Here is a 25,592-nt window from a genome sequence, read left to right as displayed (position 1 = left end):
CAGCTCTGCTTGCTGAGCCACCATGCCTTGTAAACCCTGTGTAGCTTGTCCATAAACTTGAACATCATGGGTTGTTTGATTTTCAAACGCCAAATATTTAGTCTTTAAAGTTTGCATGTCAGCAAAGATGTTAGTAAGCAAACAGTTCATATTGTTCACACGAACCTCCAAACTTGCTTCTCTGGCGGATTCCATGGAAATGGCTTGAGTATCCTGTTACGATACTGGCGAACACTGCTGGAATCCTATGGTCAGAAGTAGCGAGCGGAGCACAGTGCAGAACCCGGTGAGACGTCCCCAGGAACAGTGCTTGGATGGTGGAACACGAGTAGTAGTAAATAGCAAGGAAGTAGGAACAGTCTGGTAAAGACAGTTCTCAGGAGCAGGAGACTGGAACAAGTCACAATACTCAAGCACTGTTTGGTATTCCATGTGGTCTGAAGTAGGCCCAAACAGGAAACAAGATGGTTCACACGATGCAACATTTGCCATCTTGGTTAAGGGCAAGTTTAAGGGCAAAACAGCAGCCTCCAGTGGTAAGGAGTAAAAGTGCAGCACAATTCTTCAAAGTGTAAAACAGCGGCCACTAGTGGTAATTTTGCAGTACAACAACAGAATCCTGACACCCTAAGTTATTGTTTCAAATGAGCCCCTAATGGGCCCTCAACGCACACATACACATCCCCGCGAGCGCGATCATCCGAATGTACTCTATCCACCTCTTTCAGCGACTCTGTTTGGACCAATACCGTCACTGCTTCCGTGGCAGAGAACCCCCGAGCCCCGCCCCTCACTACTGAGCGGGCAGAACTAACTGGTGCCCCAGAGCTCCCCAACAAAACTGCGACCAGGGACGCCACCCTATCCCCTTGTGGGGGAGCCCCACCCAGACGGCCCACGAGATCCCTCAAACTTCCAACCAGCTCAGCTAAATTATCTTGCCTCACACTCACCTGTACCCGGGCCGACCATGCTCCCGCGGCACCCATCCCCTACCCTACTAACTCTGATCTTACACCCGACATAAAAATAGAAGAAAAACGGAGGGGGTGTGGCCGGACGCAGATAGAAGAGGATGTGTATTTCTGAGCTCAGGCTATAACAAAACCATCCAGCCGAATCCTTCCTCCACATTGCATAAAAGTGCAAAACAATTGGTGATCCAGTGTCAGCAGCAAGTGCAGAACATTTTAAGACCAATATCGAGCTGTTTCAAGCATTTTTATATTTGAGGCCTAGCGCCGCATGTGAAGCCGCGGCCTCGATTTTAAAGCCGTGCCGCCCGCGAATCCTCTTCCTGGGGAAAACTCCACCAGACCACACAAAAGGTGAGCACCACTACCAACACCACGCTAGACTGTGGAAACACAGAGGTGCAAGATCAGGGCAGCGGGATTAATCTAAAAAGTGGCGGGACATAATAGATCTATCCTCACATAAAGCTGCCATAGACATAAGGTCTGCGGCCTTTAAAGACGGGGACTCACTATATCCCTGAGAAGAAAGGATAAACACATACCTGAGACACAGATCGTCATCGCTCCCTTTCTGGGCTCTGCAGCACCGGCCTAAATTTTTGGAGGGCCACATTTCATCAAAAGCTTCATCCCCTTTCTGCGATCGAGGGCTATCACAGATAATTGGATAGGTTCCTAAACAAAAGCAATCATCTATCTGACAGACGGGGCCTGATACGCATCGTGCGGCCTTGCTATACGTCAAAAGCCAGGACCTAAAGTAATCCCTTCACACAAAGAGCTGCGGTGGCCATCTTGGGAAGCACTGCACATTGGGAGAGAGGGCCCCACACTCCTCGCTCCTGCATCGTAGCTTATATATCCTCTTTTAGAGGGAGATTCAAAGCCGGACTTATCTCTCTTTCTATCACCAGGCACAGGCAGGTGACAATCCCATTTACTGTTGCAGACATTCTCTAATTTTAGACAGCCCATCTAACTGCATTTGGGAAACATCATCTAAACACCATAAAGGTGAACGATATCCTAATATTTTGAATGTGAATGGTCACCTCTGACATTTAATAGATTTGCATCAACCAGGAGCAATGCTCCAATTTTTCTAGTCAATCTTGCGATGAAACTTAACATAGATTGACAATAAAAATTACATGTAACCAAAAACAGACACTCATATTTTCTCCTCAAAGATTCCATACGCAATAAAGTTCTTAATTGATTGAATGTTATAACTGTTAACACAATTCTGAACAAGTTGCACAAAGAAACAGACCAAAATGGGTAAAACGTCAAAAGGCTCAAATGAAGACCAAATGAAAAATAGCAAAACTCCTAAGAAAAACCTGGAAGCAGATAGGCCTAAACAAAAATTGTCGTTTGATGGGCCACACAATTTTTTATGTACAGTTTAAGAGATAATACTAAAATGGACAAACTGAGCGAGAATCTTCCCTCTGGCACATGGTCAGAAAGTGATGAAGAAGAACCACCATCTCAACATTCCACTGATCTGAGAGAATATATTCAAGCTCTCCCGACAACTGATTGCATAAGGAATATGTTCAAAGAATTCACTCAAACGATGAAAGAGGAAATCTCCGAGATGAAAAATGATGTCAAACAAGCTTTCACAAGAATCCAATCTTTAGAAGATACCTGTACACAAGTGATATCACATTCTGAAAAAGTCTCTGAGATCCTATTAGATTAAACAGAAAGAACTGTATTTACAAAAACTCCACATTGATGATCTTGAAAACAGATCTAAGAGAAATAATCGAAGGATCAGGGGCATCGTGGAATCAGTTACGGATAAGGAAATTCCAATTGTATTCAGTGAGATTTTCAATGACCTTCTGGGTAAAGATCGAGATAATGATGTAGGCATCGAGAGAACATACCGAGTGTTTAGATCTAAGTCAGTGAGTCCTGATAAACAAAGAGACATTTAATGCTGCTTACTAAGTTTTAGAGTGAAAGAAGAAATACTTCATAAAGCAAGGTACGCAAAAAATTGAGTACGAAGAAAATGACGTCTTGATATATCTTGATATATCAAGATCTATCGAGATTAACTCTGGAACTGAGACGTCAACTTCAACCACTTGCAAGAATTCGTAGAGACAAGAATATACCATATCGATGGATGTTTCCATTCGGATTAGTAATAACCTTTAACAACAAACCGCTGACAATAAAAACCCCAGAGGACTTAGAATTTACTCTAAAAAAACTGGACATGAACAACCTATAAATTTCAGATTGGATTAATTCGGAAGAGCAACTTGAGCTACCTCCACTCCCAAGACCTGAGAACTGGGAAACGACTTAAAGGCATGGTGTCGCCCCAAAAACATGTTTTTTTTTTTAAATTTAAACATTTAGTGTGTGGGTGATTAAACATTGTTCAAATTTTTTTTATTTTTTTCGCGAGTCAGGAAATATTATAAATTTTTTCAAATTTATAATACTACCCATTTTTGGTCACTAGATGGAGCTGTTTGGAGCTAGTTCCCAAAATTGCAGCATTGCAACATTGGGTTAAAAGCTATCGCTCTAGTGAGCTCTCAGCATCCCCCCCTCCTTTATCCTGGCTAGTGCCGGGATAAACGAGGGGTTTGAAAGGTTTAACCTCCTACACTGTGTGTCGCCATTTTTTGAGGTAACCCACAGTGTAGTAGGTTTACATGCAGTAGTAAACACACACAAACACTAACATACATTGAAATCGCTTACCTGCTCCTGCCGCCGCGGCCCGTCCGCTCCCTTTGCTGCCGCTGTTCCATGTGCACTTGTCCGGAAGCCGCGACCGGAAGTAGTAATATTACTGTCCAGCCGCGACTTCCGGTCCACAGGAAAATGGCGCCGGACGGCGCCAATTTCGAATAGGACTGTGTGGGAGCGGCGCATGCGCAGTTCCCACACAGACGCCGTACACGGCAGTCAATGGGACGGGAGCCGTTCGCAGTCCCTATGGGACTGTGGCTGCCGTATTCCATGTCTGTGTGTGTCGTTAATCGACACACACAGAAATGGAACAAAAAATGGCAGCCCCCATAGGGAAGAAAAAGTGTGAAAATAAGAAACAGTAAAACACAAACACACAAATGTAAATAAACGTTTATATTAAGGCACTAACATCTTTAACATATAAATAAATTATTTGTGATGACACTGTTCCTTTAACCGAAGAGAATCAAAAGAATAAAAAGAACGGAACCAGAAATGGGAAAAACACCGAAAAGAAAAGAAAAGAAAGATGGCTACAGAACTGAGAGTTGTCTAGATGCATTTATATCTATCTTTTTTTTTAACTACAACCATTCTCCACACCAAGTTTGAAGTTTATAGGTTTCGGATTTCTTGTAATTAATTGAAATATTATTGATTACCTTCTGTGTTATAGATAATCTGTTTACTATAGCTTATAATATTAACCCCTTAATGACCGGGCCATTTTGCACGTTAATGACCAAGGATTATTTTTTGTTTTTTCACGGTCGCATTCCAAGAGTCGTAACTTTTTTTTTATTCCGTCGACATCGCCGTATAAGGGCTTGTTTTTTGCGGGACGAGTTGTATTTTGTAATTGTACCATTTTTAGATGCTTATAACATATTGATTAACTTTTATTAACTTTATTTTAGGAGAGAATTGAAAATAAGCAGCTATTCCAGCATTAATATTCACGTTATAAATTTACGCCGTTTACTATGCAGCGTAAATAACATGTTCACTTTATTCTATGGGTCGGCACGATTACGGGGATACCAAATATGTAAAGGTTTTATATGTTTTCTACGTTTGCACAATAAAAAGCCTTTTAGAAAAAAATTACTTGTTTTTGCATCGCCGCATTCCAAGAGCCGTAACGTTTTTATTTTTCCGTCGATGTGGTCGTATGTGGGCTTGATTTTTGCGGGACAATGTGTAGTTTTCATTAGTACTATTTTAGGGTACATAGGACTTATAGATTAACTTTTATTTTATTTTTTATGGGGGGAATGGGAGAAAAGAGAGAATTTTGCCGTTGTTTTTTGCGTTTTCTTTGGACGCCGTTCATCCGGCGGTTTAATTAATGTGTTCATTTTATTGGTCAAGTTGTTACGATCGCGGGGATACCATATATGTGTATGTGTGATTTGTTTTGACAGTTTTACTAAATAAAACCACTTTTTGGACCAAAAAAGTAGTTTTATTTGACTTTGACTGTAATTTTTTTTTTTTTTTTTTTTCACAAACTTTATTTAACTGATTGTCATTTTTTTTTTAAGTCCCATCAGGACACTTCACTATGTGATCTGTTGATCGCATATATAATGCTTTGGTATACTTAGTATACCAAAGCATTATTGCCTGTCAGTGTAAAACTGACAGGCAACCTATTAGGTCATGCCTCTGGCATCGCCTAACAGGCAGATGCTGAAGACAGACCTGGGGGTCTTTGTTAGACCCCCGGCTGTCATGGAAACCCGACGGCGACCCGCGATTTGTTTGCGGGGGCGCCGATCGGGTGACAGAGGGAGCTCCCTCCCTCTGTCAAACACATTAGATGCCGCTGTCACTATTGACAGCGGCATTTAATGGGTTAAACTGCCGGAATCGGAGCGCGCTTCGATTCCGTCAGTTGCAGCAGGAGCCAGGCTGTGTATAACAGCCGTGCTCCTGCCGCTGATCGCATGGGTACGCTGTCAGTACCCGCGCGATCACAGGACGGATATATCCGTCCTCCTGCGCGAACTAGCAGCTGCTGAGGACGGATATATCCGTCCTTCGGCGTTAAGGAGTTAAGACTTGTCAGAATTAATTTGTTAAACTTAAATGTCTTACTCATGATTAACTATTTTTGAAAAATCTAGATCCCCCCCCCCCCCAGGGCTCGTGATTTCTTCTTTTTAACTCCGGCTGTGATTGGATATATTTCCTCTTCCTCACAGCCGGCAGCAAACATTTTTGATATATTTTGTACAAATATATACTCATGTATACTGTATAGATGCCAATTTTTAAGTAAAACAAACACGCTTTGCTTACTGATCTAATTTTTGATTTTCTAATATATGACCAATTTAACAATATGGGTGGAAATCCTCTTTAGGCAATTTAAGCAATACAATTTTAAAGACAGCACTACCACTAAACTGTATCTACTTTTTCATATTATACAGCCTGATTAATTTTGTTCAACAGTGTTCAGGTATAGATGATCTAGGAATAGGTTTTGTCTTTTTCCCTTGAGTTAGTTACGTTAGGTCACGTAGGAGTTATATATATAACAGTGAAACCTTTTTGAAATAAACACTCAAAATTGCACTAAAAAAATGGTCTGTTATGGGGATGTCCTCTCAAAGAAAAAAAAGTATCTGCAAACATGCACAATGCAAAAGTAAACACACAAAATGTTGAAACACCCCAAAATCACGTCATCAATGACAAAGATTGCATATAGTATTGTCCTATCCTGTGCCTAGTTTTACAACCTATGTGTGATATGTAAACTCAGTGTCCAAACAGTATATTGCAATGGTCTTCTACTTGTGACCTCCCAATTTATCCTATCAGAGATTTGTAGTGTATGATGGGATTATTTTCCATAACAGCTGGAGGGCGACAGGTTGAAGAACACTGCAGAACAGCATAGTAGTGTACAGTATCTTCGGTCCCCAGTATGGCTACCCTCTCGTTGTCAGTTCGCAGCATGGCTGCCCTCTCATTGTCAGTCTCCAGCATGGCTGCCCTCTCATTGTCAGTCCCCAGCATGGATGCACTCTCATTGTTAGTCACCAGCATGGCTGCCCTATCATTCTCAGTACTATGCCCAAAGATATATTAGAGAATAAATTATGCTTTATTAAATTGTGTACAGAAATGATAACATAGTAACATTTTTATCAGGTGAAAATGGAGACCACCATAAACTAAAAGATGTCACAGCATTCGCCACCAAAACAGAAATCATCCACCTGATACCAGCCCCAACAGCTAGATGTTAAAAACACATGTGCAAGGAAACTACTACATAGCAAATGAATAGCACACTCTATGGGTATGAGCACATGATATCGACAATTACGGCTGAAATTACGGAGCTGTTTTCAGACGCAATTGCTCGCACTCGCGTTTTGCGAGGCGTCAATTACGGGCGTAATTTGGAGCTGTTCTTCATTGGATTCATTGAAAAACGGCTCAAATTACGTCCCAAGAAGTGTCTTGCACTTCTTTGCCGAGGCTGTAATTTTACGTGCCGTCTTTTGACAGCGACGCGTAAAATTAAAGGTCGTCGGCACAGTACATCGGCAAACCCATTAAAAGCAATGGGCAGATGTTTGCCGACGTATTGAAGCCGTCTTTTCAGGCGTAATTCGAGGCGTAAAACGCCTCGTTTACGCCTGAAAATAGGTCGTGTGAACCCAGCCTTTCCCATATAATGCAATCCTAATTGTCCACAATATGAGTCCAATACCTAATGCAATTCTACAGAATTATATTAAATTTCCATCAATTATGAAAAATAGAAAAGTATTTTACCTGTCACAAGAAAAGAATGTGTGCAATAGAAATTAGCACTCTTTCAAACTGGTGATTTGTAAAATGCCAGCACATACATGGGATATACAGGTTAAAGCAACATACCCTCAGACATGTTAGCCGGATGGCTAGACAGCAGAACAGACAGAGGTCCTCAATGCGCGTTTCGCTACTTCCGGCTTTGGTTTCTATACAATGTAATTGCAAGTTGGTGACAGGAAAATCTGGTCATTATGGGGGTTGGTGTCCTCTCAAAGAAGTGGGCTTGTTGCTTTTGAGGGGGTTTCACTATATACACACACACACACACACACACACACACACACACACACACACACACACACATTATATACACTGAATGGCCACGTTTTTAGAGACACCTGCCTTTCACGATTGGAACTTATCTTTATGTAAATTGGACACGTGACCCCGGAGTGCAGCATAAAATCAAGTGTGCAAGCTTCCTGTGGACCAGTTTCAGTGTTTCAAATTCGTTCTGTAACACACAATTAGTTGACATATTGCTTTCTCACTTGTCGCACAGACTTCGTAGTCTATGTAGTATATAGCCCTTGACATCATTATTGCAAGGATTTTCCCATAGTTTGTGAAATTTAAAGAACATTGTAACACTATTTAAACGAACAAAGGGTGCTACCCGAGTTACTGATCATATACGACTACGTTACAATGGCAAAGCAGGAATTTTGATGTCTGCTAGCGTTAAGTGGGTTACTCCCCTGCTTAATGCTAGCAATTGCCATAATGCTCTATTTAGCAGATATTAATATGTGATGCCTTAGACCCTTTAAGTTTTAGTTATAAAAATCACCTTAGTTCTTTTTTATGCTTTTATATTAAAAGTCAATTTTGCTTTGTTATATGTGAAAACTGCTTTCAATAGTTTTAGTCCTGACATGGTTAAAAGGCACACCTGTGGTGGGTGCATCCGTTGTATAGATTTAAGGTGAAAGTATGTGCTTTCCAATCTGGCCATAAAAAAGCATCGTGTGCACATGAATTGGACGGAAGTTGGCGTACTGCACAGTCACTTCGCTGTTGTTCCTGCTCATGCTGAGATGTATTAAATAATTAATTAGGTAGATTGCTTTTAATCATGGTAAATGCTGGTCTGAACTTTCTTCACTGATAGATTTTGAGTTCAAAGCTATGGAACTCTCATCAAATGAAGATCATATGATATTTTATGTGTATTAAAATGTTACCATTATGTCATAAGTGTATTTGCATTGTACTGTAGGTGGCTTTAATTTGATTTTGTTATAGAGGCCTTTAGGATATGTTCACACGTGTCGGATACGCTGTGGAAAAGTCTGCAGTGTATCCGACTACAGACAGCAGGAAATATAGCTGAATATTTAGACCAAATTGTGCATTAATTTGTTGCGTATATTGGACCGGATTGAACGCTACGGAAAACGGCTGACTAAAAGAAGAAAACGGCCTATAGTTCCCTCTCCTGGTGCTGCCATAGCATCCCACGGCTACTTTCTATACAACTGGCCTTCTTTGATGAAGTTTCATCACATATGACCACTGCGGCCTGTAATTGGCTGCATGGGCTACATGTAATGAAACGTCATCACAGGCCAGCTGTACAAAGAGCAGCCAAAACTGCAGAAACATGTTGCTATGGGAGCACCAGGAAAAGTGAGTACATTTTTTTTTTTTTACTTTGAAAATGTACAATTTTTTTGAACATGCAGAACTTGCTGCAAATATGCAGCATAATCGCAGCCAATTCTGCAACAGTTGACATTTCTTGTGAAATCTGACTTCCCCATTGAACTCAATAACAAAATTCTGCAACAAATCCGCAGCCATTCTGCAAAATGAATTCATATGCTGTGAATTTATAATCCATACCGCAGGTCAAGTTAAGCGCGTATTCTGTGCGGAATTTTTCTGCAGCATGTGGATGAGATATGATAAAATGTCATTAACTTTGCTGATAATGTAAATGCTACAGAATTTCCCCACGGAAAATTTGTTCGGAAATTGCGCAGTGTATAAGTCATGTGCGAACGTACCTTTAAAGTAAGATGTATCAATTTTGTAGGCTGCCCAAATAATGGCAAGAGATCGGGGATAATGTCTACTTTATAAATAGGAACAGAATGGTGGCTCAGTGGGTAGCACTGTTAGGGTATGTTCACACGCACTAATTACGGACGTAATTCGGGCGTCTTTGCCCCGAATTACGTCCGAAAATAGCGCCTCAATAGCGCTGACAAACATCTGCCCATTGAAAGCAATGGGTAGACGTTTGTCTGTTCACACGAGGCGTAATTTACGCGCCGCTGTCAAATGACGGTGCGTAAATAGACGCCCGCGCCAAAGAAGTGACCTGTCACTTCTTTGGCCGTAATTGGAGCCGTTATTCATTGACTCCAATGAATAGCAGCGCCAATTACGTCCGTAATGGACGCGGTGTTCAAGCACCTGCACATGCCGTTACGGCTGAAATGACAGGGATGTTTTCAGGCTGAAACATCCCCGTAATTTCATCCGTTACGGACGCCCTCGTGTGAACATACCCTTAGGCTGGGTTCACACAACCTATTTTCAGACGTAAACGAGGCGTATTATGCCTCGTTTTACTTCTGAAAATAGGGCTACAATACGTCGGCAAACATCTGCCCATTCATTTGAATGGGTTTGCCGACGTACTGTGCAGACAACCTGTCATTTATGCGTCGTCGTTTGACAGCTGTCAAACAACGACGCGTAAAAATACAGCCTCGTCAAAAGAAGTGCAGGGCACTTCTTTGAGACGTAATTTGAGCCGTTCTTCATTGAACTCAATGAAGCACAGCTCAAAATTTACGGCTGTCAGAGAAGCCTCGCAAAATGCGAGGAGGAGGAATTACGGCTGAAACGAGGCAGCTGTTTTCTCCTGAAAACAGTCTGTCTTTTCAGACGTAAAAGCCTGCTACCATGTGCACATACCCTTACTTTGCAGACCTGTGGTCAGGGCTGGACTGGGGTCAGGACTACATCTGCATGGAGTTTGCATGGTCTCCATACTGATAGGTTAAAGAGGCTGTGTCACCAGATTTTGCAACCCCTATCTGCTATTGCAGCAGAGCGGCGCTGCAATGTACATAAGAGTAACGTTTTTATTTTTAAAAAAACGAGCATTTTTGGCCAAGTTATGACCATTTTTGTATTTATGCAAATGAGGCTTGCTAAAGTCCAACTGGGCGTGTTTAAAGTAAAAGTCCAACTGGGCGTGTATTGTGTGTGTAACATCTGGGCGTTTTTACTTCTTTTACTAGCTGGCGTTCTGTTCGAGAAGTATCATCCACTTCTCTTCAGAACGCCCAGCTTCTGCCAGTGCAGACACACAGCGTGTTCTCGAGAGATCACGCTGTGACGTCACTCACTTCCTGCCCCAGGTCCCGCATCGTGTCGGACGAGCGAGGACACATCGGCACCAGAGGCTACAGTTGATTCTGCAGCAGCATCGGCGTTTGCAGGTAAGTCGATGTAGGTACTTACCAGCAAACGCTGATGCTGCTGCAGAATCAACTGTAGCGTCTGGTGCCGATGTGGCCGACACGATGCAGGACCTGGGGCAGGAAGTGAGTGACGACACAGCGTGATCTCTCGAAAACACGCTGTGTGTCTGCACTGCCAGAAGCTGGGCGTTCTGAAGAGAAGTGGATGATACTTCTCGTCAGAACGCCCAGCTAGTAAAAGAAGTAAACACGCCCAGATGTAACACACATAATACACGCCCAGTTGTACTTTTACTGTAAACACGCCCAGTTGTACTTTTGCAAGCCTCATTTGCATAAATACAAAAATGGTCATAACTTGGCCAAAAATGCTCGTTTTAAAAAAAACAAAAATGTTACTGTAATCTACATTGCAGCGCAGATCTGCTGCAATAGCAGATAGGGGTTGCAAAATCTGGTGACAGAGCCTCTTTAATTGGCTTCCTATGTGTGTGTGTGTGTGTGTGTGTGTGTGTCTGAGATCAGAGAAAGTATAATGGGGACAGGGGCTACTGTGCATGATGATAACCCCTGCACAGCACTGCAAAATATGTTAGCGCTAAATAAACAACAGGAAAAAAAAGTTGTGAAAACACCACCATTCTGACTTGGGTAACAGATTTTATTTTTTTTTAAAAAAAAAAACATTTTATATAGCTTTGATATCTTATATAAAATAACATTGCTTTCAATCCTCATTTAGTCTCATTAAGATCTAGGTCAGCAGCACAGAAATCTAATGAGAACATAGTTTAGCAATGGCCAGAGTGTGAAAGCGCACCCATTCCAGTGTTTTTCATTAGCATGGAAAACACTGAGGATTTGAAATACATAAAACACATTGTTGGTCGTGGCTGCTCTCATTTCCCTAAAAGGATGTTTCTTTGTTACAAAATGTTATTTCCTATACTTTTGTTTTTGTTAACTATAAGTGTTTTTTTCGAAAATGCAAAGAAACATTTGAACTATTCCCAAGAGAAATATCATTGAATCTGAGCGAATGGTAAAATTCCTAAAGTTGAAATTAATTAGATTTGGAGGATTCTACAACCTGTTTCTGTTTAGCACTGAAAGAGCACATTGCATTATTGATGCCCCTAACTAACAAGAGGAGTGTTGGTTCTATAATCACTTGCTGGCAGAAAATAAATTATTATATTATATGTTCACATGTGGCAAATTTGTTTGTAAAATTTCTGCAACTTAAAATCAGTTCCATACATACATAGCACTTTTGAAAAAAAGACATATGTCCATTAAATACTTACATGTGAGGGCCTGCTCGCATCTAATTTTTCTTCCGTCAGAGGTATACGCCGGGAAGTAGTTACATATCCCACTGTATAGGCATACAGTAGGATACGTCGCCTGAACTTTACCGGCACAACGCTACTTGAAGCGCTGTGCCCGGGGATGTCCATTATGTCACTGTCCATATATGGACAGTGATACTAGGGGCTTTCACCTACAGAGTCCCCGGCCAGAGCATCGCAAACGCTCTGGCCAGGGACTCCTGTCTTGGGAAAGCCCTTGACGTCACTGTCCATATATAAGGTTAGAAGCGTTAAAAACCCATAATCCATGGCCAGAGCCTCGGCAGCGCTCTGGCCAGGGATTCCACTCCCGGAGGAGCCCCCGATGTCACTGAACATATATGGACAGTGACGTTAGGAGCTTTAAAGGGATTTTCATACTGTTGACCTATCCACAGTTTATGTCGGTGGGGGTCCATTAAGTTGCCACCAGGCATCCGTGCCGGAAGCAGATGGCTCTGGTCTCACAGTATAGCAGCTGTGCTGCAGTACTGTAGCTCTGACCCGGTTTAAGTGAATAGGAGCAGAGTTGCAGTTCTGCAGCACGGCCGCTATGCAGTGTACGAAGCCAACTGCTTCTGGCACCGACCACTGCATAACTTCTGAAGCCAGGAGGCAGCCCTATCAGCTGATCGGTGTGGGGTCCGTGTGTCGGGCCCTCACCGATCATGTACTGATGACCTATCCTGTGGAAAGGTCATCAGTATGAAAAACCATCCCGTGCCCGGACAATCCTTTTAAGATGCCGAAATCCCGGGCTAGAGAAACAGCAATTGACAGGCACATCAGGGGCTTCTCCAGTCCCGGAGTCTCCGACCAGAGTACTACTGATGATTATTACTTGTTAATTTTATATATGTTATTTCTGGTACTTCCACAGATTTAAGTAACGGCGGTAGTTTAATGTGTTGGCAGTCGCAACAAATACGCAAAGTGTGAACCCAGCATTACAGTGAATGATATGGAAGCAACCAAGTGCATGCACAGTAAAGCTTCACTTCAGTATTAGTATTACTGTGTCAAAAAAGTCAAGTGAAATGTCCAGATCACAAGTTTCCTACCAATGTCAAACACAGTATTTTACATGCATGAAGTCAGTGCACATTATTTCAGTAAAAAGATAATGATAATGATTCCACCCTTACCATATTATAACAGGGATAGTAAGCTTACCTGCGTTGCTTAGCTGAATGCTTTTATAATGGTATCTAGGGAAAACAATAGCTGTCTGTGCTGTGGGCGTTGGGTTGCTAATACACACTGCTGCCTGAAAACCTGCAGGAGGAGACCTAAAGCCATGCAGCTGCTCACTGATAATTGATCCTAAAGGATACTGAAGCTTTTTCCACATGGAGTGAACTGAAGGACTAACGTAAAAAGAGGAACGAAGTGTCATGTCAACTAACAACCTTTTCTTTTTTAGGGTTCACACACTTAACAAAAAATATACAAACAAAAAGACTCGTGTAGCAATTTAAATAATGGGCTAGATGCTATTCAAGTAAAGCATACTCCCTAAGTAACAAAAAAAGGCAACTCCTATATACACAAATATACACTGGAGGAAAAAAAGGAGCATAGAAGCCGTATATCATAAGAATAAACGATTTTATTTAACACATAAATACACATAAAATATTAAAATAGGTACAAGAGGACAAAAAGACTCTGTAAATTCCAGTATGAGCACAACAAAGAAGACTCCCTAAAATGTAATAAGGGAAAATGTATGACACAATCTGCACAAACAGATCGATCCGCACTTCCCCTCTGTTTTTGCACTGACTGTGATTTAAAGATAACTCTTATCCTCACTCTGCCTATTCTTATACAGATTGTATTATTTCAGGATATGCGCATCTATATGATTGAGCTTACCGCCCTTAAGGCTGGATTCACACGAACGTGGCGTTTTTGCGGACGCAAAAACGCGGCGTTTTGCGAGCGCAAAAATCACTTGCCAGCTCCGTGTGTCATCCGTGTATGATGCGCGGCTGCGTGATTTTCGCGCAGCCGGCATCATAGAGATGAGGCTTGTCGACGCCCGTCACTGTCCAAGGTGCTGAAAGAGCTAAATCTTTCATCACCCTCGACAGTGAATGCCGAACACAACAGCGAAAAACCTGTAAAAAAAAAAGATAAAGTTCCTACTTACCGAGAACTTCCCGGCCGTTGCCTTGGTGACGCGTCCTTGGTGACGCGCCTCTCTTGACATCGGGCCCCACCTCCCTGGTTGACGCGGCAGTCCAAGTGACCGCTGCAGCCTGTGATTGGCTGCAGCCTGTGCTTGGCCTGTGATTGGCTGGAGCTGTCACTTGAACTGAAGTGTCATCCCGGGAGGTTGGACAGCAGGAAGGAGACAGGAGTAATCGGTAAGTTAGAACTTCGGTTTTTTTTACAGGTCCATGTATTTTGGGATCGCAAGTCACTGTCCATGGTGCTGAAACAGTTTAACTCTTTCATCACCATGCACAGTGAATGTCTCCCGATTTCGCGGACCGGAAATTTTTTTGCCGGGTTCGGCCAAAACGAGTTTGGCCGAACCCGGTGAAGTTAGCTTCGGTTGTCGGGGTTCGCTCCTCGCAAAGACACTCCGTTTGGATGCTTGGAAACAGAAAAGCACGTGGTGCTTTTCTGTTTCCATTCATCCTTTTGACAGCTCTTGCGCGAATCACGCAGTTCGCACGGAAGTGCTTCCGTGCGGCATGCGTGGTTTTCACGCACCCATTGACTTCAATGGGTGCGTGATGCGTGCAAAACGCCCAAAGAACGGACATGTCGTGACTTTTTTTCAGCGGACTCACGCTGAGCAAAAACCACGGACATGTCTGCACGGCCCCATAGACACATATAGGTCCGTGCAACGTGCGTGCAAATCACGCGCGTTGCACGGACGTTTTTCACGTTCGTCTGAATAAAGCCTAACCCAGATGTTTCATTTGGAGTGTCATACATTTTCCCTTATTACATTTTAGGGAGTCTTCTTTGTTGTGCTCATACTGGAATTTACAGAGTCTTTTTGGCCTCTTGTACCTATTTTAATATTTTATGTGTATTTATGTGTTAAATAAAATTGTTTATTCTTATGATATACGGCTTCTATGCTCCTTTTTTTCCTCCAGTGTATACTTAACAAAAAATGCCTGAAAATAAGGAGCTGTTTTCAAGGAAAAACAGCCTCGGATTTTCAGCTGTTTTTTAAGCAAACTTGCGTTTTTTGCAGCGTTTTTGGAGCTGTTTTTCTATTGAGTCAATGAAAAACGGCTCCAAAAACGGATAAAGAAGTGACATGCACTTCTTTTTACGAGGCGTTTTTTTAAGCCTATTTATTTAAATATCGGGCGCCAAATATAACGACACTGATATCAAAATAACGGAGTTTAGAATAAAAAAATGTAAAGTGCCCCAGGGTTTGTGCAGCCCTGCCCATTACATGCTGCACTCAGCTGCACATCTATGGGCAGGTGAAAGGTTCTCTAACTCCGTTCCTGAAATACCATCATCATGTCATGAATTAGGAATTTCTTTGGGCTGTGCTCACAAATCACAGTCAAATTGTAGTTTTGCCATGTTTTGCCATGATTTAGCTAAAATTGTGTGAACACAGCTATAAGGTTACACAAACCATAATAATACTGTTAGTGCATCAGTCATTACCACAAGTGTTCGCTCTAAGGCTGGGTTTTTAGGTTGAGGTGAAAATAAATTTTTGCCACTTTTTTTGCTAATATCGCAGGAAAAATACATTTTGACCGCGACATGTGAATCCAGCCTAAGAGAAATACTTAAAGAGGGTAATATACTACAGAAGGAAACTCAAAAACTTACAGCATTCACGTCAGCCCATCATCAGACTGAAACCTTTTTACAATATGCCATGTCTGTTTCTCTATATGCAGAATTAAAGGGGTTTTCCAGGGCACTGATATTTATGGCCTATCCTATTGTGGGGGTCCAACACCTGGCACCGACCGATCAGCTGATTAAATGGGGCTGTGGCACTTCCCCTTCATTGTTTTACAGGCTCAGCTCAGTGCATTTAGAAGTGGCAGTGCCTGGTACTGCAACTCACTGGGATTGAACTCCAATACCAGGCACAGCAACTACCAACTGCATGATCTGTACCTGGTAAACAATGAAGGGGACGTGGCGCCTTTCACCAGCTGATCGGGGGTGGGTGACTGGAGTTGGACCCCGCACCTATCTGATATAGATGGCCTATCCTAAGGACAGGCCATCAAAATCAACGTCCCGGATAACCCCTTTGAAGTATATTGAACAATTGAATAACTTTTAATTATACAAAAAATAACATTAATTTGTCGAAACCGGACAACCCCTTTAAGGCAGATATAAGCCTTCACATAGCAGAGATAGATGATGTAAAATTCTCTACTGCTTTCTTATTCTCCATAGGCCTAATTCACATCTCCTAGTTGTACAGAGGCACAATAAGGCACCCAGATAATTGTATGGACCCTTTGATACAGACTTTGTGCGCCTCCCTGCTGGCTCTCTGCAAACGGCATTCTGTGTGCATGGGGCCATAAAGACGGTCATTCTGATAACAGGTATTTATTAATTAATTAATTAAGAAATTGCTTGTTTTCTAATCTGTGCAGAGGTTGCAGTAGTACCAGAACTACGGGAAGAGAACAGCACTATAAATAGTGATCGTGGGTGGTTACTCATATATTAGGGCCTGAGAGCTTAAAGCAATGCCTCTGACAGTCGGTGTGGATATATGCCAATTGAGAATTTATATGGTGAAATCCCAAATGAACAACTTACTAGAAGTGCAGGCAAGGCACTGAAAACAGTTTACTCTTCTGATTGCATTTTTCTTTTTTACTATGTTCCATTGCAGAAGAGCTTTATAGATCAGGTTAGTATTCCGGTTTCTGATATGCAGCATTTTAGTGACCTTTACTTCACTGTGGCATTGGTAAAACCAGAATTCAAAAATATTTTTTTTTTAATTCATGCAAATATTCAAAACCCTGTACTAGATGTTTAATGTTTGATATTGAATATGTCGCCTTTATATTGATAATTTATCTTCTGCTATCTTTCTGTTTGATCAGACTATTAAACATTTTAAAATGCTTAGCAGTCATCATATTGTCCTCCACTCACAATATGTATGTATTCCTGAAAATTTGTAATTATAACTCATTTATCAGTTATTTGACATATCTGCTGATTGAGGTCACACATGCATACCTGTAAATGGCTTATATCATAAATGTCAGGTGGGCTCGCATAATTTGATCAAACTGAGCGCTGTTACTGGTAATACATAAGTTACAGCAGATTAGCACCTGCATATCCATTTCCAGGGGTGTAACTAGGAAAGACTGGACCCCATAGCAAACTTTTGACTGGGCTCATCCTCACCTGGGTGCCACACGCAGCACCCCCTTGTAGATAGTGCCCCCCCTGTAGATTGTGCCATACAGCCCCCCCATAGATTGTGACATACAGCCCCCCCTGTAGATTGTGTCATACAGCCCCCCCTGTAGATTGTGACATACAACTGCCCTGTAGATAGTGCCACGCTTCCCCCTGTAGATTTCCCCCCCCCCTTGTAGACAATGACATACAGCTCCCATTGTTGATAGTGCCCCCACCTCCCCTTGTACACAGTGCCATAGAGCCCCCTGTAGATAGTGCCCCCCACCTCCTCCTTGTAGATAGCCATACAGCCCGCCCTTGTAGATAGTGCCATACAGCAGCCCCTGTAGATAACTCCCCTGTAGATAGAGCCATACAGCCCACTTAAGATAGCGCCATACAGCCCCCTTTAGATAACGCCATATAGCCCCCTGTAGCTAGCACCATACAGCCCCATGTAGATAGCACCATACAGCCCTGCTGTAGATAGCGCCATACAGCCCCCTGTAGATAGTGTCATACAGCCCCCATGTAGATAGCGCCATACAGCCCCATGTAGATAGCGCCATACAGCCCCATGCAGATAGCACCATACAGCCCCCTGTAGATAGCGCCATACAGCCCCCATGTAGATAGCGCCATACAGCCCCCCTGTAGATAGCGACATACAGCCCCCCTGTAGATAGTGACATACAGCCCCCCATGTAGATAGCGCCATACAGCCCTCCGTAGATAGCACCATACAACCCCCTCTGTAGATAGCGCCCCCCAAACAAATAAAACAATAAATCTTTATACTCACCATAGGCCCCGTTCCCGCGACTAACGGAGCTGCTCAAAAGCATCAACGCCGACGGGAGCCTTGCGTAGGCCGGCATGATCCAGTGACATAGTAAATGGCAGAGCAGGAAGATACCTCTCTCCTCTGCCATTGCGTACAATAGTATCTGCGTCCTAAGGACGCAGACACTATTAAATGTGGCATCGCTACCATTGTAGCAGCCATAGCAACTGCTAGCAACGCCACCGGGCATGGGGGGGCCGTGCCGGCAGACGGCATGGACACCCTCATGCCGCGGGCCAGGTAGTGGTCCACTATGGCTGCTACAGCGGCAGTTACGCCACAGTCCATTTTATGTTTCAGGAAGAGCTGACTAACTCTGTTTGTAGTATTTGTATGGGGGCGGTGACTGTCTCCATCTTGGTCGTGCTCTCCTCCCATCTTTCCTGGGATGTTTTTAATTAGAACAGAATATATTTGGTTCCTACCTATCTTGAGCTCACTGTGGTCTCAGTCCCAAGAGAGAGAGGTTAGTCTCCAAAATAGAGATATAATGTTCAGTGTAGGGACCCCCTGTTTGAGGTTACCTTGTCGTGGCAGGTGGGCTCACATTTATAAACATAATAACTATAGCAGTGATGCAATTAAAATAATAGAAATGTATAATAAACACAAAGTGTGCATCTGAATTCTCCTGTTACTGGTATATCATAAATGTGTCCAACAACTAATGACTGCCAGCACATTAAGCTAGTTAAAGAGGCTCTGTCAAAAGTTTATAACTGCCCTATCTATTACCTAATTCAATAGGCGCTTTAACCCCTTCCCGACATCCGCAGTATATATACGTATACTACATTGGTAGTGCAATGTATTAGAACATCAATCAAACAGTTGGACCTTCAAGTCCCCTAGTGGGACTAAAGAAAAGTGTAATAAAAGCTGTAAAAAATAAAATAAAAGTTTCAAGAAATAACATAAAACACGATCGCCCTTTTTCCCTTATCAAGTCATTTATTATTGTAAAACAATAATAAAACCATACATATTTGGTATTGCCGCGTCCATAACGACCTGAACTATAAAAATATTACGTTATTTGTCCCTCGCAGTAAACGGCGTAAAAAACAACCTAAAAAATAATGCCAGAATTGCTTTTTTTTGGTCACTTTTGTCTTCCAAAAATTGAAATAAAAAGTGATCAAAAAGTCGCATGTATCCAAATACATGTACCTATAAAATACAAGCACTCAGACAGCTCCGTCGACGAAAAAATTAAACAGTTATAGCTTTTACAACTTGGCGACAGTTTATTGTGCAAAAAGTTGTAAAACATAAAAAAGTTCTATAAATTAGGTATCGCCGGAATCGTACTGACCCGCAGAATGAAGGTAACATGTAATTTATAATGCATGGTGAATGCTGTATAAAAAAAACTATGGCAGAATTGCTGTTTTTTGATTACCTTGCCTCCCAAAAAAAAGGATAACAAGTGATCAAAAAGTTGCATGTACCCCAAAATGGAACCAATAATAACTACAGCCCGCAAAAAAACAGCCCTCATACCACTATGTCAATGAAAAAATAAAATTAGTTAAGGCTCCAATAAGTCAGGAAAGAAAAATATGCAGTTGTGCCGACCAGAGGGAAACATTTCTTCTGTTTCAAGAGTTGATTTATCAAGGCCCTAAAATTAGGGAACCAGGAAGGGGAGGACTCAAATATATCTGCTGGAAGCGAGGGTGCCCGTATTATACCAGGACAACACTTCCCAGCAAAATTCCTCAAACTGCAAAGGTGCGGAATGTGGACCAAATGGGAGATAAGTAAGGACATTTATCAGTGCGACACTGGCCTGTGCAGAAAGGATTGCTTCACAGCGTAACAAATATTTATAGATTATTTTATTATTTACCCCATTATTATACCACCTGACTATGTCCCTAAAATACTCTGCTCAGCTTACATATGTCCCACATTATAAACTAAAACACCAGTAAAACTCCAATCAAAACTATTACCAAGCGAAATGGCGCTCCTTCCCTTCTGAACCCTACAGCGTGCCTAAACAGCAGGTTACTTCCACATATATGGCATCACCATACCTCGGAGAATCCTTTTAACAATTTTTGGGGTGTGTGTCTCCAGTGGCACAAGCTGGGCATGACATATTTCCCACTGAAATGTCACATCAAGGGAAAAATGTTAATTTTTACTTTGCACCATCCGCAGCGCAATCATTTATGGAAAAGACCTGTGGGGTGAAAATGCTCACTAAACCCCCTAATAAATGCCTTCAGGGGGTGTAGTTTCCAAAATGGGGTCACTTCTCAGCGGTTTCTTTTATTATTTCACATCAGAGCCTCTGCAATTGTGAACCAATACTGTGTAAATTGCCAAATAAGGCCTCAATTTTGCATGGTACTCTCTCACTCCTGAGCCCTGTCGATAGTCCAGACAAAAGATTAGGGCACATGTAGGGTGTTTCTAAAACCAGGGAACACAGCATAATAATTAGAGAGCTGTCTTGTTATGGTGGCACAAGCTGGGCACCACATATTGGCATATCTATGGAAAAAATAAAATTTTCACGCTGCAACATCTAGTGTACACTAATTTCTGCAAAACACCTGCGGGATTAACATGCTCACTACACCCCTAGGTGAATATCTTTAGGGGTGTAGTTTCCAAAATGGGGTCACTTGTGGGGGTTTTCTTCTGTTTTAGTCCCACAGGGGCTTTGCAAATGCAACATAGCAACCAGAAACCAATCCAGCAAAATCTGTACTCCAAAAGCCAAATGGCACACCCTTCTGAGCCCTACTGTGTGCCCAAATAGCAGTTTATGACCACATATCGGGTATTACCGTACTCAGGAGAAATTGCTTTACAAACGTTGTGGTTCTTATTTTCTTTTATTCATTGAGAGAATGAAAAATGTTGAGCTAAAGCTACGTCTTTAGGATTTTTTTTATTTTTACTTCCCAATTCTAATAAAATATCTTTAGGGGTGTAGTTTCCAAAATTGGGTCACTTGTGGGAGTTTTCCAATGTTTTGCCCCTTCGGGGGCTTTGCAAATGCGACATGGCCTCCGCAAACCATTCCTGCTAAATTTGAGCTCGAAAAGCCAAATAGCGCTCTTTCCCTTCTAAGCCCTGCCGTGTGTCCAAACAGCCATTTAGGACTACATGTGGAGCGTTGTTTTAATCGGGAGAAATTGCTTTACAAATATGGTGGTGCTTTTTCTCCTTTAGTCCTTGTGGAAATGAGAAAAAATTAGCTAAACCTACATTTTCTTTGAAAGAATGTAGATTTAAATTTTCACGGCCTACTTGCAATAATTTCTGCAATAAACCTGTGGGGTCAAAATGCCCACTATACCACTAGATCATTTCCTGGAGGGGTCTAGTTTCCCAAATGGGATTGCCACTGTTTTGGCACCGCAAAGCCCTTCAAACCTGACATGGTGCCTAAAATATTTTCTAATAAAAAGGAGGCCCCAAGATTCACTAGGTGCTCCTTTGCTTCTGAGGCCGGTGCTTTAGTCCAGTAGCACACTAGGGCCACATGTGGGATATTTCGAAACACCGCAGACTCTGGGCAATAAATATGCACTTCTCTGTTACAAAAAAAATAGATTAAAAATGAATTTCTGCAAAAAAAAAGTTAATTTGTAAATTTCACCTCTGCTTTAATTCCTGTGAAAAGTCTAAATGGTTAAGAAGCTTTCTAAATGCTGTTTTGATTACTTTGAGGGGTGAAGTTTTTAAAATCGGGTGACTTATTTGGGGTTTCTAATATATAAAGCCCTCAAAGCCACTTCACAACTGAACTGCCCCCTGTAAAAATAGCCTTTTGAAAATTTTCTTGAAAATGTGAGAAATTGCAGCTAATGTTTTAAGCCTTGTTAACGTCCTAGAAAAATAAAACTATATTCAAAAAACGATGCCAATCTAAAGTAGACATATGGTGAATGTTAATTAGCAACAATTTTGTGTGGTATAACTGCCTGTCTTACAAGCAGATACATTCAAATTTAGAAAAATGCTAATTTTTGCAATTTTTCACAAAATTTTGGTGTTTTTCACAATTAAATACTGAATGTATCGAGCAAATTTTGCTAGTAACATTAAGTCCAATGTGTCACGAGAAAACAATCCTAGAATCGCTTGGATAGGTGAAAACATTGCGAAGTTATTACCACATAAATTGAAACATGTCAGATTTGAAAAATGAGGCTCTGTCAGGAAGGTCAAAAGTGGTCAAAGCGGGAAGGAGTTAATGTAGATAAGTAATGTAATGTTTTTTTTACAAAATTATGAGCATTTTAAGTGTTATGCAAATTTGTGCTTAATGCCCAAGTGGGCGTTTTGTTACTCTTGACCAAGTGGGCCTAGTAAAGAGAAGTGTATGACGCTGACCAATCAGCGTCATACACTTCTCTTCATTAATTTCCAGCTTAATACACAGCACAGCGTGATCTCGCGAGATCACGCTGTGCTGTCACTTACTCCCGTAGTTCCTTCACACAAGCGACTGTAGTATGACCAGACATCGCCTCTAGGCTGGAAACTATAGACCTGTAAGTTTAACCTCCATTGTGGGTAAAATATTTAAGGGTTTTCAAAGAAATGCTATCCACGAGTATCGCAATGCAAATCAACGGTTGATGCAGCATCAGCATGGGTTTATGAGGGATCGGTCCTGTCAAACTAATCTGATTAGCTTCTTTGAGAAGGTAAATTCTAGACTGGACCTGGGTAAGGCTGTGGATGGGGTGTATCTAGACTTTTCAAAGGCGTTTGATACTGTGCCGCATACAAGGTTGCTATATAAAAAGCTGGGACTGGGGAAAAATATGTGTAATTGGGTCAACAACTGGCTCAGTGATAGAAAACAGAGGGTGCTTATTAATAGTACATCCTCAGAGTGGGTCGCATTTACCAGTGGGGTTCCACAGGGGTCAGTATTGGACCCTCTTCTTTTTAAAAATGACCTTGTAGAGGGTTTACAGAGTATAATTTTATTATTTGCAGTGATACTAAGCTCTGTAAAGTAATCAACGCAGAGGAGGATAATGTAATACTACAGAGGGATTTGTGGAAGGTGGAGGTTTGGGTAGAGAAATTAAGTTTAATGTGGATAAATGTAAGGTTATGCACTAAGGTCGAGGAAACAGATTTTACAATTATGCATCAAATTGTAAAACACTGGGTAAAACTACTACTGAAAAAGATTTGGGGATATTGGTGGATAGTACATTTACCTTTAGCAACCAGTGCCAGGCAGTTGCTGCCAAGGCAAAAAAAAAATTAAGAGATGCATCAAAAGAGGCATAGATGCTCATGACAAGAACATAGTTTTGCCTTTATACAAATCTAGTCAGACCACATATGGAATATTGTGTACATGTACAAGGACATGTCTGAACTAGAACAGGTGCAAATAAAGGGCAACCAAAGTAATTAAGGGGAAGGGTGGATTGCAGCACCAAGAAAAATATAATATTACAGGTTACGAGTACTAGATTCTGGAGATGGGATGTTGATCCAGAGATTTATTCTGATTGCCATATTTGGAGTCAAGGAGGATTTTTTTTTCCCTTAATGAGGCAATAGGCATCAACCTCATGGGGGTTTTTCCTTCCTCTGGATTAACATGGTAGAATTATAAGTTTTACTTGATGGACCTGTTTCTTTTTTCAACCTTATCAACTATGTGACTATGTAACTATGTTAGTGTGTATAGTATATATATTGGCATTATTTATGTGTACAGATTATATCTTGAGATTGTAGCGGGACAGTATATGGGATATTATAAAGAATACTTAGAATATGGACTGTAAGAATTACTAAAATAATTATTTCCTCTATCCTAATAATAAAACTCATATTACAATAATCCTCCCAAAATACATTTAATAAATAAATTAGGGATGTGTTATGTATTCAGGTGGTATATGAAGAATTGTATTTCTTGTTGCATTATTTTCTTTTTTTTTTTGTATTAGAAATGTAACTATGATTGGGGAGAATCAATATGTCTTATCACCAGCAGGTCCCCATTTACTGTAGGTTCAGTTTCATAAAAATGGGACACAGGACATTTTCTTGCAATTTTTTGATAATTTTTTATGTAGTTTCAACACACATAATACTGATATACGTTAGTAGGAGAAAGGAAAAGGCTGGCACTGTTGAACCAGTATCAATTAGGATTGGAGTGTATCAAATGGCTTCTTTTCGTTGATGGATTTTAGCAGATAAGTTGCCCCAGAGGTGCTCATCGAAAAGTGTAGCACAACCCAACTTGATATAAACGTATAGAAAATATCGAGGCACTCACCAGACGTGCAACACAGTTCCTTTATTCAGAGATCCCGGTCAGCATGTGGAATTAGCCAAATTGGCTAATTCCACATCCTGACCGGGATCTCTGAATAAAGGAACTGTGTTGCAAGTCTGGTGATTGCCTCAATATTTTCTATATGTTAATAATACTGATATACTACTATATATAGTAAGTCAATAATATGCAGCACCCAAATACTCCCTTAACCCCTTCCCGCTGCAGCCACTTTTGACCTTCCAGACAGAGCCTTATTTTTCAAATCTGACATGTCTCACTTTATGTGGTAATATCTTTGGAATGGTTTTACCTATCCAAGCGATTCTGAGATTTTTTTTTTCGTGACGCATTGGACTTTATTATACTGGTAAAATTTGGTCGATAGATTCAGTATTTAATTGTGAAAAACACAAAATTTTGAGAAAAATTGCAAAAATGAACATTTTCATAAATTTAAATGTATCTGCTTGTAAGGCCTCATGCACATTTCCGTTGGCCATCACACGGTTCCGTTAAAAGAACGGAAATGTACATGGCCCCATTGAAATGAATGTGTCAGGGTGCCATCCTTTGAAACAACAGATAGCACCCTGAAGAAAAAAAACTGAAGTGGGCATGAGGCCTTAGACAGATAGTTAGACCACACAAAATAGCATTTCCCATATGTCTATTTTTGATTGACATTGCTTTATGAACATTGTTTTATTTTTCTAGGACGTTACACGG

Source organism: Rhinoderma darwinii, chromosome 1, assembly GCF_050947455.1.
Source record: "Rhinoderma darwinii isolate aRhiDar2 chromosome 1, aRhiDar2.hap1, whole genome shotgun sequence".
Lineage (NCBI taxonomy): Eukaryota > Metazoa > Chordata > Amphibia > Anura > Rhinodermatidae > Rhinoderma > Rhinoderma darwinii.
This window is presented reverse-complemented; position numbering follows the sequence as displayed.